The 19,226-nt window shown below is 43.5% G+C and overlaps 1 protein-coding gene across 3 annotated transcripts in view; it reads left to right on the forward strand.

Moving 5' to 3' along the window:
- The window catches only part of IGSF21 (immunoglobin superfamily member 21), a 421,781-nt gene that overhangs the window by 97,302 nt on the left and 305,253 nt on the right, over positions 1-19,226 (forward strand). The gene's annotated exons all lie outside the window — the stretch shown is intronic.

The following is a 19,226-nucleotide window of genomic DNA, read 5'->3' on the forward strand; positions in this document are numbered from 1 at the left end:
TCTGCCAAAGGTGGTTATTCTGGATTTTGACAGGTGGTCACATTAATGTGACTGGACTGAGTATATGGCACTACTGTACTATGACAATACTATTCAGTGATGGGAGCTACTGAGGGCTTTGGTCTCTTTAGCCACCGGTGTGGGTGTTAGATCACCACTAATTACATATTGATGACCTGTCCTAAGTATAGGACCCAGTGCATCGGTGCCTTACATGGGTATCCTATTTGTTTCTACGTAATTTCTCCTATGGTGGTTCTGTTGGGAGACTGCATGCAGGGTATGGTCATGGATCACGGGTGGGGTCGATGCTCCAATGGAGTAGTTACAAGTTCTTCCTGGTGGGGATCCAGTAGATGGCACTGCCTCAGGCAGGTAAGACCCTACCTTCAAAGCAGACGGGTTAGGAGAGCTGATCAAACATGGAGTTATCTCTGATGGACTGGTAAAGCACAACTAGTTTGCCCAGGCTCAAGACAACTACACCTTCTGGAAGAACCTACTTCTGATCACTTGATACTCGCATTGACCATCACGGGGGTCCTATCAGTTTAATTTCTAACAAAAAGGGGTCTATAAGAGCAGAAGAATCCCGACTCAGGATTGGATTAAAACCATAAAGCAACACTCGCCAATTTTCCATTGCTCTCATTCCAAAGTAGCCTGGTCCCGGTCTCTACCTTCCTCATCCCTCTCAAGACAACGAAATGACTACTCATCCGATCGGTGGTTGCAGTCATCCTCAGGAAGCCATTGACTGACATGTCCTGCTCGTTGAGATGTGACCAGGCAATATAGACCAGTATGTGTCAGAATAGTAGCCACATTGGACCAGGGAGTTTCTTACAATCCCCCAAGTATTTGCAAAAGGATACAATAAAACCTTTTCTTTTCCAATCTTCATCACTGTAAAGCCCTCTGCTTGCTGTCAGTATACGGGAACATTCTGGTTTACATTATACGTTATATGAAGGATACGGCTCATATCATTACTAAGGATCACTCCATGTCCTCGAGATGCCGTCCTAGATGAGGCGTGTTATTCCTGAAGCTATAAGTGGGTCGTTTCTGATTCTCGGCATCTAATTGCTGATGTGACTTTTGCTGGTGTCAGTCTGACATAGATATCACTTTTGTTGCATTTCATTATAGGCTGTTAATTATATCAGTTTATCCCCCGTCTGTGAATTCCATTGTGGTCTCCCATGGGAACCCGTCCTTAATGATGTGTATCCTACATGTGTGTACTATATGTAGTATCTACAGCTCCTATAATTACCGCTTTCTTCCTCTTTATTCTCTGCTCTCCTTTATGTCGTACTAGAGATGTAATATTACAGGATAAATCAGACACATTCATACATCTGTGCTCTGACGGATGGACTTCGGACCGCCTGGGAGCATATACAGAGGATGCAAGCATTACGACCAGGACTTGTAAGCTTGGTGACCTATATAAATCTTTTTATTTTTTCTTCTCGGAGCTTGGCGATCCTGGGAGTGATGCTGTTCAGCTCCCTTCGTCTTAGAACAAATGTATAAATCCGTTCTCGGAAGCAACGCACCATACGTGGTTTAATTAACGGGAAGAAATCATTGCTCGGTGTATGAGGACCTACAGCACGAGCCCTGTGGTTTGTAATAACTCAAGAGAAAAGATAGCGCTCTGCATAAACCGCAGCACCCTGCTCACATCATGCATCAGAAGCCATAATATTCAATTACTCCTAAGAAGAACCCATCACCAACTGCAACTCTTTGCCTCCTTTAATAAGCTCCGCTACACTGATTCCGGCACAGTTGCAAATTCTTCTTTACCCGGACCCCCCTCCATTCCTTTGCAGCCTTTGCTGATCATTTCAGCGCCCAATATACTAAGTATGCTCCCTACTGTGCTCCCTTCTTGGCGGGACCGTTAAACCAGGACATGTCTTGTACTCTGTTCTTCTAACCCCCATGAACTGATCCTTGTATTGCATGTGACTTCTCTGATACTTTTTGGGGTTATATTTTGCATAGCTGAGTGTATAGCATAGCTGGGCTCCGTCAACCTTACATCACAAGGCTTGTCGTAACACAAAATCAACGGAGTAGAGTCAATTTTACGGACCAAGGTTCAGTTTATACCGAGGGTTGGCCACAGCATGTATTAAAAACATTAGACCATAGAGCATATCCTTATGTCATTGCAAACAGAACAACTTTATAGAACAGAGTTAACATTATTGCAAGGCAATAGAAAGCATGTGATAACTTGAACAATAAACCAACAAGAATAGTCTGTCTGCTGCAGAAGAGTCTTCTTTGACCGGGCTGCCGGTTACACTATATTAACTTGATTTTTCTTACTATAGGTATCTGCTGGGTTTTGAACCCAGGAAAAAGAGTATGTAAGGCTGTTACTCAAGTGACTGAGCCACAAGCTCTATTAACTTCAATCGACGTTTTTTTTATACCAAACTGCAATAGTATTGAACTGTGCCTACATATTGGTATATAGAGATATTTATTATTATTATTATTATTATTATTTTAATAATAATAATAATACATTTTATTTATATAGCGCCAACATATTCCGCAGCGCTGTACAATTTATAGGGTTCAGATACAGACATACATAACAAAGAACGTCATTTCACACAATGGGACTGAGGGCCCTGCTCAAAAGAGCTTACAATCTATGAGGTAGAGGGGGTGACACAAGAGGTAGCAGGGGCGGCATTGCTTATACAGTGTTCAGACAATTTTGTGCATTAGGAATTGTGATAGGCTTGTCTGAAAAGATGCGTCTTTAGTTTGCGTTTGAAACTGTAGAAGTTGGGAGTTAATCTGATTGTCCGGGGTAGAGCATTCCAGAGAAGTGGTGCAGCTCGGGAGAAGTCTTGTATACGAGCGTGGGAGGTTCTGATAATAGAGGATGTAAGTGTTAGGTCATTGAGTGAGCGGAGAGCACGGGTTGGGCGGTAGACAGAGATGAGGGAAGAAATGTATGGAGGTGCGGCATTATGGAGAGCCTTGTGGATGAGAGTAATAACTTTATATTTTATTCTATAATGAATAGGCAGCCAATGTAGCGACTGGCACAGACCGGAGGCATCGCTGTAGCGTCTAGCTACATGATGCTTACTTATGTATTTCTATATGCCAGTACATTGTATATTTAATTAAATATATTTTTATATTTATATTAATTAAATATATTTTCTAAGCATACAATGTCCTAGTATATAGAGAGATGTCTCTATATCTAATACGTATGTAGGGAAAGAAAGAGGTTGATCTCAGAGAAACATACCTAATGAAGAAAATATTTAAATAAGGCTTTAGCAAAAAAATTTATTATTAAATAACTTATGAAAAATAGTAAGGAGAGTCTATAGCTCACCGCTTCTGTTGGTTCACATATATGGTTCACTGGGTGCACGGCCAGTTGGCTCCGGACTCCTGGAGCTCGATTAGTCCAATATATGAAGAAAATCGGTCTGCACTCATGTGTTTCTTAAAAGCTCCTTCTTTATTTCATCCTTTTAAAATTCATCATTTTACAGGTACAAATGTGCAAGTGAAAAACTCTCCCCAAAAAGTGACTAAAACATCATAGCTGGCTGACGCATTTCTGGGCGCTCTAGCCCCTTAGTCGTATAACTATAAATGAATGTCAATATATATTCAGTATCACCCAAAAATATTTAAGGTGATCATTAAATGGCATAAATAAAAATGGTGCCTTTTTTTTTCTATTAATTAATTTATGATAATCTGGGGACTAGTATTATTATAGGGGGTCTGGATATATGTAATTGAGCCCCTTCATAAAAGTCACACCAATGCAGGAGCAGTACAGGATAAGTAATATAATGCATGTACACAGTGACTGCACCAGCAGAATAGTGAGCGCAGCTCTGGAGTATAATACAGGATGTAACTCCGGATCAGTACAGGATAAGTAATGTAATGTATGTACACAGTGACTGTACCAGCAGAATAGTGAGCGCAGCTCTGGAGTATAATACAGGATGTAACTCCGGATCAGTACAGGATAAGTAATGTAATGTATGTACACAGTGACTGTACCAGCAGAATAGTGAGCGCAGCTCTGGAGTATAATACAGGATGTAGCTCAGGATCAGTACAAGATAAGTAATGTAATGTATGTACACAGTGACTGCACCAGCAGAATAGTGAGCGCAGCTCTGGAGTATAATACAGGATGTAACTCAGGATCAGTACAGGATAAGTAATGTAATGTATGTACACAGTGACTGCACCAGCAGAATAGTGAGTGCAGCTCTGGAGTATAATACAGGATATAACTCAGGATCAGTACAGGATAAGTAATGTAATGTATGTACACAGTGACTGTACCAGCAGAATAGTGAGTGCAGCTCTGGAGTATAATACAGGATGTAACTCAGGATCAGTACAGGATAAGTAATGTAATGTATGTACACAGTGACTGTACCAGTAGAATAGTGAGCGCAGCTCTGGAGTATAATATAGGATGTAACTCAGGATCAGTACAGGATAAGCAATGTAATGTATGTACACAGTGACTGTACCAGCAGAATAGTGAGTGCAGCTCTGGAGTATAATACAGGATGTAACTCAGGATCAGTACAGGATAAGTAATGTAATGTATGTACACAGTGACTGTACCAGCAGAATAGTGAGCGCAGCTCTGGAGTATAATACAGGATGTAACTCAGGATCAGTACAGGATAAGTAATGTAATGTATGTACACAGTGACTGTAACAGCAGAATAGTGAATGCAGCTCTGGAGTATAATACAGGATGTAACTCAGGATCAGCACAGGATAAGTAATGTATGTACACAGTGACTGCACCAGCAGAATAGTGAGTGCAGCTCTGGGGTATAATACAGGATGTAACTCAGGATCAGTACAGGATAAGTAATGTAATGTATGTACACAGTGACTGTACCAGCAGAATAGTGAGTGCAGCTCTGGAGTATAATACAGGATGTAACTCAGGATCAGTACAGGATAAGTAATGTAATGTATGTACACAGTGACTGTACCAGTAGAATAGTGAGCGCAGCTCTGGAGTATAATACAGGATGTAACTCAGGATCAGTACAGGATAAGTAATGTAATGTATATACACAGTGACTGTACCAGCAGAATAGTGAGTGCAGCTCTGGAGTATAATACAGGATGTAACTCAGGATCAGTACAGGATAAGTAATGTAATGTATGTACACAGTGACTGTACCAGCAGAATAGTGAGTGCAGCTCTGGAGTATAATACAGGATGTAACTCAGGATCAGTACAGGATAAGTAATGTAATGTATGTACACAGTGACTGTACCAGTAGAATAGTGAGCGCAGCTCTGGAGTATAATACAGGATGTAACTCAGGATCAGTACAGGATAAGTAATGTAATGTATGTACACAGTGACTGTACCAGCAGAATAGTGAGTGCAGCTCTGGAGTATAATACAGGATGTAACTCAGGATCAGTACAGGATAAGTAATGTAATGTATGTACACAGTGACTGTACCAGCAGAATAGTGAGCGCAGCTCTGGAGTATAATACAGGATGTAACTCAGGATCAGTACAGGATAAGTAATGTAATGTATGTACACAGTGACTGTAACAGCAGAATAGTGAATGCAGCTCTGGAGTATAATACAGGATGTAACTCAGGATCAGCACAGGATAAGTAATGTATGTACACAGTGACTGCACCAGCAGAATAGTGAGTGCAGCTCTGGGGTATAATAATGGATGTAACTCAGGATAAGTAATGTAATGTATGTACACAAGTGACTGCACCAGCAGAATAGTGAGTGCAGCTCTGGAGTATAATACAGGATGTAACTCAGGATCAGTACAGGATAAGTAATGTAATGTATGTACACAGTGACTGTAACAGCAGAATAGTGAATGCAGCTCTGGAGTATAATACAGGATGTAACTCAGGATCAGTATAGGATAAGTAATGTAATGTATGTACACAGTGACTGTAACAGCAGAATAGTGAATGCAGCTCTGGAGTATAATACAGGATGTAACTCAGGATCAGCACAGGATAAGTAATGTATGTACACAGTGACTGCACCAGCAGAATAGTGAGTGCAGCTCTGGGGTATAATAATGGATGTAACTCAGGATAAGTAATGTAATGTATGTACACAGTGACTGCACCAGCAGAATAGTGAGTGCAGCTCTGGAGTATAATACAGGATGTAACTCAGGATCAGTACAGGATAAGTAATGTAATGTATGTACACAGTGACTGTACCAGCAGAATAGTGAGTGCAGCTCTGGAGTATAATACAGGATGTAACTCAGGATCAGTACAGGATAAGTAATGTAATGTATGTACACAGTGACTGTACCAGCAGAATAGTGAGTGCAGCTCTGGAGTATAATACAGGATGTAACTCAGGATCAGTACAGGATAAGTAATGTAATGTATGTACACAGTGACTGCACCAGCAGAATAGTGAGCGCAGCTCTGGAGTATAATACAGGATGTAACTCAGGATCAGTACAGGATAAGTAATGTAATGTAATGTATGTACACAGTGACTGCACCAGCAGAATAGTGAGTGCAGCTCTGGAGTATAATACAGGATGTAACTCAGGATCAGTACAGGATAAGTAATGTAATATATGTACACATTGACCCTCCCAAGAAATAGTTAATGCAGTTGTGGAATATTCTGTGTTTGTGAATAGACAGACATCCGCCATGTTTCTTTTTTCATCTCTTCCTTTACTTTCTGTGATATAGTAAATATAATCCCATTCAATGAATATAATCCTAATTCCCTGTGTATGACTCCGGTATAGCGAGTGTTGTCCTCTATTCCATCTGTAGCTTCTCTACATTGGTTCACAGTAGGGTTTGGTCCCAAGAGCTTACGCTTTCATTGTCCTGGGTACTGGATTACAGGTAATAGCCTGCGAAGCCACAGAGACCAAGAACCCTGGAGCTGTTGCGATACCGCAGAACATTGCTCGTTAGCAGCGGCGGGAAGTGACAGGCAGTAAACTCTGAGCCTCACAAATCTCTCCTTGAAGGAAGTGGCAAATGAGATCTATTTTCCCCTCAAGGGACCCGGCATCTCTCGCTCCCTTCACCTAAAATATATATGTATATGTATATCCCTTCCTTCGATAAATATCAGGCGTTTGTAGGGAGCGAGGGAGAGGATTGTGTCAGCGCGTGAAAAATGACACCTTTCAGGCCGTCTCTCTCCCGGCTGAAGGCGACGCTGCCTCTCTCCGCATACTAATCGGTGTGGCGGGAAATCGCTGTGTTTGATTGCAGCAACCTCCCAGCCCTCACTTTCCAAGGTCAATAAGGAGCTCAGGAAGAAGCCAAAATAATTCCATTAGTGCATTAAGTGGCCTCTTTTTTTTTGCACGAGAGCGGAACAGAAGCGTCACCTCCGTGCCACTGCGCGATTGTTCCTGTCAGAGGCTTCATTCAGTTTAGGTCATTGGTCCCAGGCGACACCTCTCTGGATGAAATGCGGTAATGGCAACATGGACGAACGAGGGAAGGAGATACCAGAGATGTCCTTGTATCTGTCGCCGTTAACTGTGACCTTTTACTCGGTGACACCAATCTTTACACATGCAAATCCCAGAGCTCAGGGCACGAGATGCAAAATAGTTCAATAAAGCTGAGCAATTGAGATAATGGGACGGCGTATCTACATAATGGCGAAATTCCAAAGCTTCACAGCTGCTGTATCTAAGCACATGAAATGTGATGCTGTCTGGTGAGCTGCTGTATCTAATCCTGTCATTATCTATTATACAGTAGTAATCTTCAGTACTCATTTTTCTAGACTGTGCGACTGGGCTGATCGGTGTCTCCTCCATTTAGGGCGAGTCTGTTTCTCTGTTCTTAATGGTTTGACCTGTATTAACGGGGCTGGCAGACTGAATGAATATGATCTCAATGAAGTTCCCTTCTCTGCTTTGCAATGGCAGTAACAGAAAAAGGAGGTAGATTTAGATAGTCCGTATAGTACAGGTCATACCAATGAATGAAATAGGGGAGTGGGGATCTGGGTGCTGGACACATGCCCTGGTGTCAGATCCAACCCTTGGGTCCAAGGTTTTACATCTACAGAAACCAAGCTAGTAACTTTCTGCCCAATCATATGGAGAACTGTGCAGTCTTACAGTTACAGCTGCACAGTCCTCCATAATTCCTCCTTGCACTTATATCTATGATTAGTGCAGGGAAGAAATAGGAAGCTGAACTATCCTTGTTCAGCCTCGACAACATTGGAGCCTACATGAGTGAGTAGCCATTAGACCCCAGGTATGCAGTATTATCCTTCCTCTATTTTCCAGCTAGGCTTCCTTACATTAACCATTTCATTGCTTGAGGCCAATGGGGATACTTAGATATTTATTTATTTATTTATTTATATAGCACCATTAATTCCATGGTGCTTTACATTATTATATTAATTCCATGGTGCTTTACATTATTATATTAATTCCATGGTGCTTTACATTATTATATTAATTCCATGGTGCTTTACATTATTATATTAATTCCATGGTGCTTTACATTATTATATTAATTCCATGGTGCTTTACATTTGGGGGTTACATACAGTACACAGAATATACAGGTAGATATAATACTAACAATGACTGACTGGCACAGTGGGGTAGAGGGCCCTGCCCGTGAGGACTTACAGTCTATGAGGGAAGGGGGTAGAGACAGAAGGAGAGGGGGAGACTGTACAGATGGCGGTGCGGTGATAGTGTTATTGGAGGTTGTAGGCCTTCCTGAATAGGTGAGTCTTCAGGGCCTTCTTGAAGCCTGTGATTGTGGGGGTCAGTCTTATGTGTTGTGGTAAGGAGTTCCAGAGTATGGAGGATGCACGGGAGAAATCTTGGAGACGGTTGTGTGAGGAGCGGATGAGAGCAGAGCGGAGTAGGAGGTCATTGGAGGATCTGAGGTTACGTGTGGGCAGGTAGCGGGAGATTGGGTCAGAGATATATGGCGGGGACAGGGTGTGGATGGCTTTGTATGTTAGCGTTAGTAGCTTGAAATCAATTCGCTGGGCTATGGGTAACTAGTGGAGGGACTGGCAGAGGGGAGCAGCCGATGAGGATCGGGGGGTGAGGTGGATTAAGCGAGCAGCGCAGTTTAAGGTGGACTGGAGGGGGGCGAGGGTGTTTGATGGGAGTCCATGGAGAAGGGTGTTGCAGTAGTCTAGGCGGGAGATTATGAGGGCCTGGACGAGCATCTTGGTAGTTTCCGGGGTGAGGAAGGAGCGGATTCGGTGGATGTTCTTGAGCTGGAGGCGGCAGGAGGTGTTGAGGGTTTGAATATGTGGCTTGAAGGATAAGTCAGAGTCCAGGGTTACCCCAAGGCATCGGGCCTGTGGGACAGGGGTAAGAGGGGTTCCATTAACTTTGATAGATGGGTCAGGTGGAGGGGCCATATAGGGTGGGGTGAAGATGATAAACTCTGTTTTCTCCATGTTGAGTTTGAGAAAGCGGGAGGAGAGGAAGGAGGCTACGGCTGCTAAACAATCTGGAACTCTGGCCAACAGGGAGGTGATGTCTGGTCCAGAGATGTAGATTTGGGTGTCGTCAGCATAGCAATGGTACTGGAAACTATGAGATTCTATGAGTTGGCCCAGGCCAAGGGTATAGATGGAGAACAGGAGGGGTCCTAGGACGGAGCCCTGGGGGACACCTACAGAGAGAGGGCGCGGTGAGGAGGTGGTGTGCGAGTGGGAGACGCTGAATGTGCGGTCGGTGAGGTATGAGGAGATCCAGGAATGGGCCAGGTCTGAGATACCAAGGGATGAGAGAATTTCTAACAGGAGGGAGTGGTCGACTGTGTCAAAGGCAGAGGTCGAGGAGGACAGAGTAATGGCGCTTGGCTTTGGCGGTTAGCAGGTCATTGGTGACTTTTGTTAGGGCAGTTTCAGTGGAGTGCCAGGACGAGACGGTTGGACAAGAGATAGGAGGAGATTTCTGAGTGGACATGCTGCTCAAGAAGTTTTGAGGCGTACGGGAGAAGTGAGATGGGACGATAGTTGGCAGGAGAGGACGAGTCGAGGGACGGTTTCTTAAGTATAGGAGTGACAGTGGCGTGTTTGAAGGCTGAGGGGAAGGATCCATTGGTTAGGGATAGATTGAAGAGATGAGTTAGGACTGGAGTAATGATATCAGTGAGTTTGGGGATGAGATGTGACTGGATCGAGTCAAGCGCGCAGGAGGTGAGGTGGGATTTGGATATTAGGGAGGAGAGTTTTTCATCAGTGATGGAGGAGAAACAGGTCAGGGATGAGGAACAGTAAGTAGTTGGGTAGAGGGGCTGTCTCTGATGGTGTCAATTTTAGTTAAACCTTAAAGGGGTTTTCCACTGTCAGATCAATGGTCATGTGATATGCAGTCCATGGTCATGTGGTGATTACAAAGGTGCACAGCTCGTTACCAATTAGATGTCTGATTACTGTGCTGTGACTATAACGAGCCATGCACCTGTGTGTGCATCACATGATTATGTACTGTATGTTACATAACTATGGACTGTCCATCACATGACTTTGGACTGTATATCACATGACTGTGGACTATCCATCATATGACTATGGACTGTATATCACATGACCATGGACTGTATATCACATGACCATGGACTGTATATCACATGACCATGAACTGTCCATCACATGACTATGGACTGTCCATCACATGACTATGGACTGTATATCACATGTATATATCAAATGACTAAGAGATCTAGAAAACCATGAGGAATTGGTACAGGACGTGTAACAGTATAACTGCCCTAGACTCCAATGGTTACTATAACTAACAGCCTCAGTGCCCTAGACCACCAGGGATCCTTTCCTGATACTTTTCACTGCCTTAGACTGTCAGGAATACTGCCATTAACCCTTTCATTTCTAAAGACAGTAATATTATTTATGTTAACCCCTACATTGCCCTAGACCACCAGAGATACTGACATTATCTTTTCCACTACCCTACATTCCCAGGAATATTGACATTAATCCCTTCACTGTCCTAGATCACCACAGATGTCACCACTATCTGCCGTAGACCACCAAGGATGTAGAAGCTAATTTTCTTCATCCCTCTAGACCACCAAGGATCTAGACAATATTTTTACTATTCTAGACCTGAATGCTCTTGAGCTCTCTCTTGATTCTTTATTTCCAGGCTTAGAAGAGACAAATCCCAAGTACCAAACTGTCCTGCTCACTGGCTACAATGACTAGTCCGGACTGTAATGTTCTGGAAACCTGGAGCCATCATTGAGTTTATTACTACCTATACATCTTGAGCACATGAGGCTGTAGTCTTGAGATGTACAATATCCGAGTCTCTTGTAGGTGAAGCAGCTGCTTGCTTGTTTCTTCCACCTGATGAAACCTCAGTCCGTCAAAAGTGAATTCTCGGAGTCCTTAGATCCTGTGCTGCATTATTAATCACCCGGCACAGACACTGGCCCCGGGCTGCCGAGAAATAGCTTTTTGTTTTACATGGATGTTCTCCTTGCTACATATTGGTCTCTTGTAAACTTGTTTCTATGTTTTGAAGCCGCAAACAACAAACTATAAATGGAATTTAACTGTTTAAATTGGCATAGAAAGTGGAGTCAATTTTCAACTATCTTACTGCAATTATTGTATTTTATACTCCAGTCACATCTAAAGCTGCATGTAGCAGTTTATTTTTTTATATGTTATGTTGTTGATGTTGTAACTTTATGGCATACGTCTAACGGATTTATCATAATTTACTGTACTTTGATATAGGGCTCTCACAAGGTTCACTTTGTGGTTTCATTCCGACCGAACACTGCCAAACCCAAAACTTCTATTCTGCACTGGAGTCCCTTTAGACCCCAGAGTATAAGAAGCAGAGGCTCAGGGGAAGGTGATCATACATAAAAACATGGTTACTCACCTCTCCAGCACGACCCCCCTGCTGTCTTCGGCACTTATGACTGATGTCACGTTGCGATGCCGCGTGATCACTGCAGCCCAGTCACAGACCTTAATGATCTCTTATGGCAGGCAGAAGCAAGGAGTCACACCAGATCCATGGAGAGGTGAGTAACAGGGTTTTTTTTATGTTTGTTCACCTCCCCTGGGCCTCTGCTTATTATAAGAGACCCCAGAGTATAATAATAACATTTTCAGTTCGGACGTGTTCGGTCTGAACAAAACTGCAAATATTGTAAACACATTGGTTACCCGGATGTTGAGTTTTGGTAGTTTTTCAATTACCATATATACTCGAGTATAAGCCGACCCGAATATAAGCCGACCCCCCTAATTTTACCACAAAAAATGGAAAACTAATTGGCTCGAGTATAAGCCGAGGGGGGAATGCAGCAGCTACTGGAAAATTTCAGAAATTAAAATGGTTTTTGGGTGCAGTAGATGCTGGGTGCTGGTGCATAGAATCCCCCCCCCCAAAAAAAAAATAAAATAAAATAAAATAAAAATAAAAATAAGTAAATTAAAAAAAAATAATTTTTTTTTTGCTTGACTCGAGTATAAGCTGAGGGGGGCTTTTTCAGCACAAAAGCTTAAAAATTTGGCTTATACTCAAGTATATACGGTAATCACCCAGCCCTACTTTCATTCCAAAAGGATTAGTATAGCTCTGGATGTGACTGGAGTATATTGTGGCTAAATGTTGGAGACAAAAAGTGATATAAAAATCTTGTAACGCTGCTGGGTCTCAAGCATTTTATATATTGCGACCCCTTGTGGATATGTAGAACGCAGTTCAGTTAGGACGGGTTCACACCTGCGTCCGGTCTCCACTTTAGCCAATTCAGTGTGTTTCCATCTTCTGCCAGGGGACGGAAACCCGGCGGTCAGTTTTCAAACCCATTCACTTGAATGGGTTTGCAAAGTGACCATCCGTGTAGGTCTTCTGCCTCTCCGCGGCGAATCCGTTTTTTTTACCGGACACAAAATCGGACATACAGGACTTTGTGTCCTGTTAAAAAGAAACAGTTTCGCCGCAGAGAGGCAGAAAACGCACACAGACGGTCACTTTACAAACCTATTCAAGTGAATGGGTTCGAAAACTGACCGCCGAGTTTCCGTCCTCTGTCCAGTTTCTTGGGGAAGAAGACGGACACCTGCCGGATTGGCTAAAGCAGAGACTGGGCGCTGGTGTGAACCCGCCCTTACCCCTAATCATTGATAGATTATGTATGCCATCATCGGGGATGTGTTTGCCAAAGTCCCCCGAATGATTCTCCCTGGTGTTTCCAGTCCCCTGCAGTGATACAGAGCTATAGCAGACATCTTTGTGGATTCACCAGTGACCACTTCAGTCTGTGGTAATATCATTTCGGCCGGGAGACACGTGTTGTAAATCGTAGTTTGTATTGTGCGGTTTTTGTGTTCTTCTCCCAGGAGACAGCGGCAATTTTTTTTTGCCTTTAAGATGAGCTAAGGCTTTACTTGTAAGATGGGAGCCGACAGTCTGATCTGTATACTCAGCACGAGGCCAGTAGGGAGCCACAGAGCGAGAAATACGAGTCACAGACGAGAAATATGAGTCAGAGACAAGGCGAGATGCTATCGGCCGCGCCGGACGCAGCCTTCAGATGCTATCACGCCGCCGTTCTTTATAACCCAAATAAGCCAGTCTCCTCCAGTGCCTTCCGAGAGGGGGCAAAGACAAGAAGCGAGAAAGCAGGGAGTCTGAGCTCGGGGAGACAGGAGAAGCTATTAAGCATCTCGGGGAGAATTAATGATCGGAACGGGGGTCCAGACGTGGCCATTAATCCCACCATATGCCCCCAGCTCAGGTCAGGAAAACTATTAAGGAAGTGCACAGTATTTCAGCAGAAGAGAGCAAAGTGCCCGGGAATGCCAAGACTGTCACCCCCCAGATTAGATAATAGAGGCGCCCGCAGAGCTGGCACTGCTGCAAAAGAGACAGTGCAATGTAGAACTGTCTCGTCCACAGAGGTGACACCAATCCAAGAGACAGCCTTCTTCCTCTAGAGGAGTGATGTCTCTCTAACAGACTGTCAGATACATGCTGTCTCTTATAAAGAGACAACATTGACCCAAGGGACTGTATGACGTATAGCTGTCCCTTCTAGAGAGGTGACACTGAGTCAAGCGACAGCCTGATCTATCACCATCTATCACCATCTCTTCTAGAAAGGTGATGTTGACCGAGGAAACAGTCTCTTCTAGAGAGGTGACATTGATCCAAGAGACTGTCTGATATATAATAGTCTTTTCAAGGTGTCATTGATCTGGTAGACAGTCTCTTATATAGCTGTCTCATATAAGGAGATGATGTTGATCCAAGAGACTGTTATATGTAGAAGTATCTCTTCTAGTGAATCAAGAGTCAGTATGATGGAGTCTTTGCAGCTGTCTCTAAGAGACAATGATACATGAGAGCGGGATTTAATGCAGTCTCTTCTGTATAGAAGTCTTGATGGTTGCCTCTTGTAGAAGGTGCTCTGAGAGACAGTCTGATGTATTATGGCCTCTTCTGGAGAGCAGTAAAGAGTTGACTTATTGCTGTCTCTTCTAGGGAGTCAACAATGAGTGCCTCATGTATTACTATCCTATGGAGAGATGACACTTCTTCAAGAGACAGTCTGATGTGCAATTGTCTTTAATAGATCTCTAATAGAACAATGCAATCTCTCCCAATAGAGAGACAGCCTGACGTGTTGACATTGCCATTAGAGGTGAGGGCAGTCTTGGATATGGTGGAGCTGTCTCTTCTACAGAAATGACAGAACGAGAGGATATTGTGATATAAGGTTGTCTCTTCTACAGAGGTCACACTTCTCCATTCTATTGTTTCTTTTAGAGAGGTCACATTGTCCTGAGAGACAGTTTGATTAAACGCTGTCTCTTCTGTAGAAGTCCATGATTTAATACAGTTTTTTCTGGAGAAGTGACAGCACACTGACATTCAGCATGATTTAATGCTGTCCACTAGAGAGCTAACCAAGAGACTGTCATTTCTAGAGAGAAGACAGCAGTAAATCAAGGTGTCTCATGATATACCAATGTCACAATGCATAGAGGGACAGTCTGATAGATTGGATTTTCTTCTAGAACGATAACAAAGGCTGTCTCTTGTACGGCATAGACTGTACATTAAGAGACAGTGTTATATATGGCATCTCTATAGGTAACAATATCAAGCCATTCTTGAAATTAGAATATTTCAATAGACCGTCTTTTCTAGAAAGGTTGAACAATATGTAAAGATTAGGATTGAGCCGATCTTGAGATTTCAGTATCGATTTTAAAATCCAAATTCCGATCATTTTCCAGCCAATAGCGATCGTGAAATTTGCTCGATCTTTTCCGATCCCGATTGCTCAACCCTAGTCAATGCGTCTCTATGGAAAAAGTCACTTTTAGCGTTGAGCCGATCTTGAGATTTCAAAATCCGAGTTCCAATCATTTTCCAGCCGATCCCGATCGTGAAATTTGCTCGATCGCTGAGCAGAATCTGATCTTTTCCAATTCCAATCACTCAACCCTGGTGGAGATGGAATCAGTATATCATTAGGGCTGAGCAAATTTCACGATCGCGATCGGGATTGGCTGAAAAATGATCGTAAATCGGATTTTGAAATCTCAAGATCGGCTCAACCGTAAAAGTGACTTTTCCCATAGAAAACCATTGACTAGGGTTGAGCGATCGGGATGGGAAAAGATCGGATTCCGATCGGCGATCGGGCAAATTTCACGATTGGGATCGGCTGCAAAATGATGGGATTTTAAAATCGATCCTGAAATCTCAAGATCGGCTCAATCCTATATATCATGTAAATGAACATTTGTGCCGGTATCTACATGTGTGATGCATTTGGATCTCCCGGTCTTCTGCTCAGCCTACAAGTTTATATATATCCTCCTCCCTTCATGTCCATGTCAGTCAGTGTCTCATCCCCTACCTATTCTCCTACCGATTGCAAAGATGATACAGTAGCCAGGCATGGCCATGCCCTGAATGCCAAGGTGTGCCAGGAAGTAATGGTGAAGGAAGGTCCTGGCAGGGAATTGCCTTGACTAGGACAGACCCAGGATTTATATTATAGGACTTATTTTTGCAAAAGATTTTGCAACCAGGGATTTGGGTTGAAGAGACCCCGCATATAATGTAACACCCTCAGTAACAGATGATCCTCCGTTCTACCTAAGGAGCTGCTGTCCATGAGTTGATGTAATGTCTCTTGATTCTCTAGACTGAGTTCTTCATCTTCCCGCAGCATTGCTCCAGGGAGAGTCTATTTCAAGGGACAACTAGAAAAGTTTTCTTTATATATATCTATATAATATATATTTTTTGCGCTCCTCATTAGAAGTAATTACAGTCAGGAGTTTTACTGCTGCTGTCTTGTCTTCAATCTGTTTTAGGTCGATGTCCGGCGTGATGGGTTGTAAGCAAAGACTCTCGCGCTGACACCTAGAAAAAAATGGTGCAAATACAATAAGGAACGAACTTGATAATCCCAGGTCTCCTAACTGATATCCACAGACTCGGCAAAAAATAGTAGCGGTGTAAGACACGATTTTATTGAAACATTAAATCTGACTCAAAGGGTTTTTCCAATCTCAGCAAATTATGGATAAGACAAGAATAATGGACCGAAAGTCCGCACCACCATGGAACAGGCGAGTGGTCAGGGGTGTTGTTATAGGGGTGCAGCGGTAGCACTTGCAGTCCCGTAGCATTTTTCGAGTGGAAACCACGTGGACCCCATTATAGTCTATGGGGTCGACAGGGTTCCTAAGGTAACCGCTTTTTTATGCGGATTAGATTTTTCATTCGGGGGTCCCAAAGCGTACCTCCTGAACAGAAACCCATGCACATATGTGAATCAAGCCTCATCCTAAATCATGATACCTCCCTTCATAAGTCAGCAAGGGTCTGCCCACACCTGGTTGACTGTTTGGCCCCCATAGCTCTACGAGGACCACCTGCTCAGCTGTTAAGTTCCCACTGACAATTGCCCTATCATAGGCCCATAATATCCCCCTGATGTAGATAAAGTTCCAAGATTTTAACCTTACACAGTCCAGTGTATACAGCAGCCTCAGTCCTTGTCCAGTGCATACACCAGCCTCAATCCTTATCCAGTGTATACACCAGCCTCAATCCTCGTCTGGTGAATGCACCAGCCTCAATCATTGTCCGGTGAATACACCAGCCTCAATCCTTGTCCGCTGTAAACACCAGCCTCAATCCTTGTCCGCTGTAAACACCAGCCTCAATCCTTGTCCCGTGTAAACACCAGCCTCAATCCTTGTCCCGTGTATACGCCAGCCTCAATCCTTGTCCCTTATTTTCCTTCCTGAGATATTAGCACCCTCCACCTTCTACTAGCCCCCAGTAATGCCTTGGCTCCACCATGTTTTATCCACTTCTCAGTCTACGCATAAATTATAGACATTGCAAGCCCCAGACCAATAACCAATGCACCATGTACCACACTCCTCAATGCAGCAAACTCCAACTCAACCCCCTCAAGGGACGCCATGTTACAGGGTCAGGGTGCATTCACACGATGTAACGTTGAGCGTGATCTGGCACGTATACACGTGCCGGCAGATGATGCGCTGAAAATGCTCCCACTCATTTCAATGGGAGTTAGGAGCGTATACGCCGCGTTATGCGGCCGCAAAATCACGGGTGCAAAATAATGCGGCGTATATACTCCTAACTCCCATTGAAATGAATGGGAGCATTTTCAGCGCGTCATCTGCCGGCACGTGTATACATGCCAGATCACGCTCAACCTTTACATCGTGTGAATGCACCCTCAAGCTAAAGTTCTCTACAACACGGCAGGTGCCAAATCATAGTCTGCTACATCTGAATATCCTCCATCTACATCTATACCCCTACCAATAACAAACATAGGTCACAGCGATCCTTCTTATGGCTCCCCCAACTTTCATGCAACAGCAGAACCTCGTGCCGCTGCCTCTTTGTTCTTTCCGCTGTCATTTTGTATGCGGCTGATTTGCATATGACCTGCGAGATGCAAATTCATCTTGTTTGCGAGAATGAAAGGATTTTTCTACTTTTTAATGTGTTTAATGGATGTCGGCTCTCTTTCATTAACCCTTTCACTTTCAAAGGCAGTAACTTTGTGAAGATGTAAGCATCCCCCAGACAAAGATCCCCCCACCCCTAAGTGGAGAATCGCTGGAGAAGCAGAATGCGGATTTGCTGAGTCAGGAAGGGCTGAGTTCTTGGCAGGTGTAATTATGGCAGGGAGGCTCCTACAGGGGTGCTTGCTGAGTGTTTGGGGGCCACTTCGTGGATAATTGCTTTTTCTACCGAGAATGAAATCATTTACCGAATCCAAAGACAGAAGAAACGTGCGCTGATGTTACCTGCAGTGTGAGGGACGAGGCCGAGGAGCTGTCAGATTTCTTATCATTATCCAAGACCATATGCTGGTTATCAGCCTGATATACATACGAAGGTGTGAAGGCTGCATCAACTCCGAAATGTATACATTTTTGTGGCCTTTTTACCCATGGATATGCATAAACAAAACCTAAAATTAAAAAAATGTGTGTGGCATTTATAACTTTTTGTAACACTTCACCCTGTGCAAAGCGTAGACTCAGCCTTACAGAGGTTTCAGTGTGATCGGTGGTGTATGACATCAATGAGTTGGATGCGGCATTTGAGTTGCTACCACTAGAGGGAGTTCAGAAGCTAACTGCATACTGTTTTTACATTGAACTTAATGATATCACAGTATTCAGTAAGCTCTTGAGCTCCACCCAGTGGTTGCTGCACGCAGGCAAAATATTATCATATACACCTACGTCTATGCAAAGGATTAGGAGCTCATGATAATATCACGAAATCCATCAGCGCAGAATCCCAGCCTTGTTTTGGTTACAACCATCTGTGATTGACATCTTATTGCTAATTATTCCGCTGCTCGCTTTTCTTTTCCTTCTGGCCGCAGGTTTTATAAATAGTCGTCTATGTTCTGTGATTCGCCGGTTTTCTACTCTCTTCTTTTTTGATTCTCCATAGAAAAGTGAGAAGCCGCAGCCTTGGGCCGTATTGACCAAGCCGAGCGATTACTTGAGTCTTTTCTGCTCTTACGGCTTACGGTCTCGATGAAGGGAAATGTTCTCAGCTGCAGAGGCTGACTATGGATCTTATGGGTCTGCGCCGACTTTAC

The sequence above is a fragment of the Leptodactylus fuscus genome, chromosome 6, assembly GCF_031893055.1.
Source record: "Leptodactylus fuscus isolate aLepFus1 chromosome 6, aLepFus1.hap2, whole genome shotgun sequence".
Lineage (NCBI taxonomy): Eukaryota > Metazoa > Chordata > Amphibia > Anura > Leptodactylidae > Leptodactylus > Leptodactylus fuscus.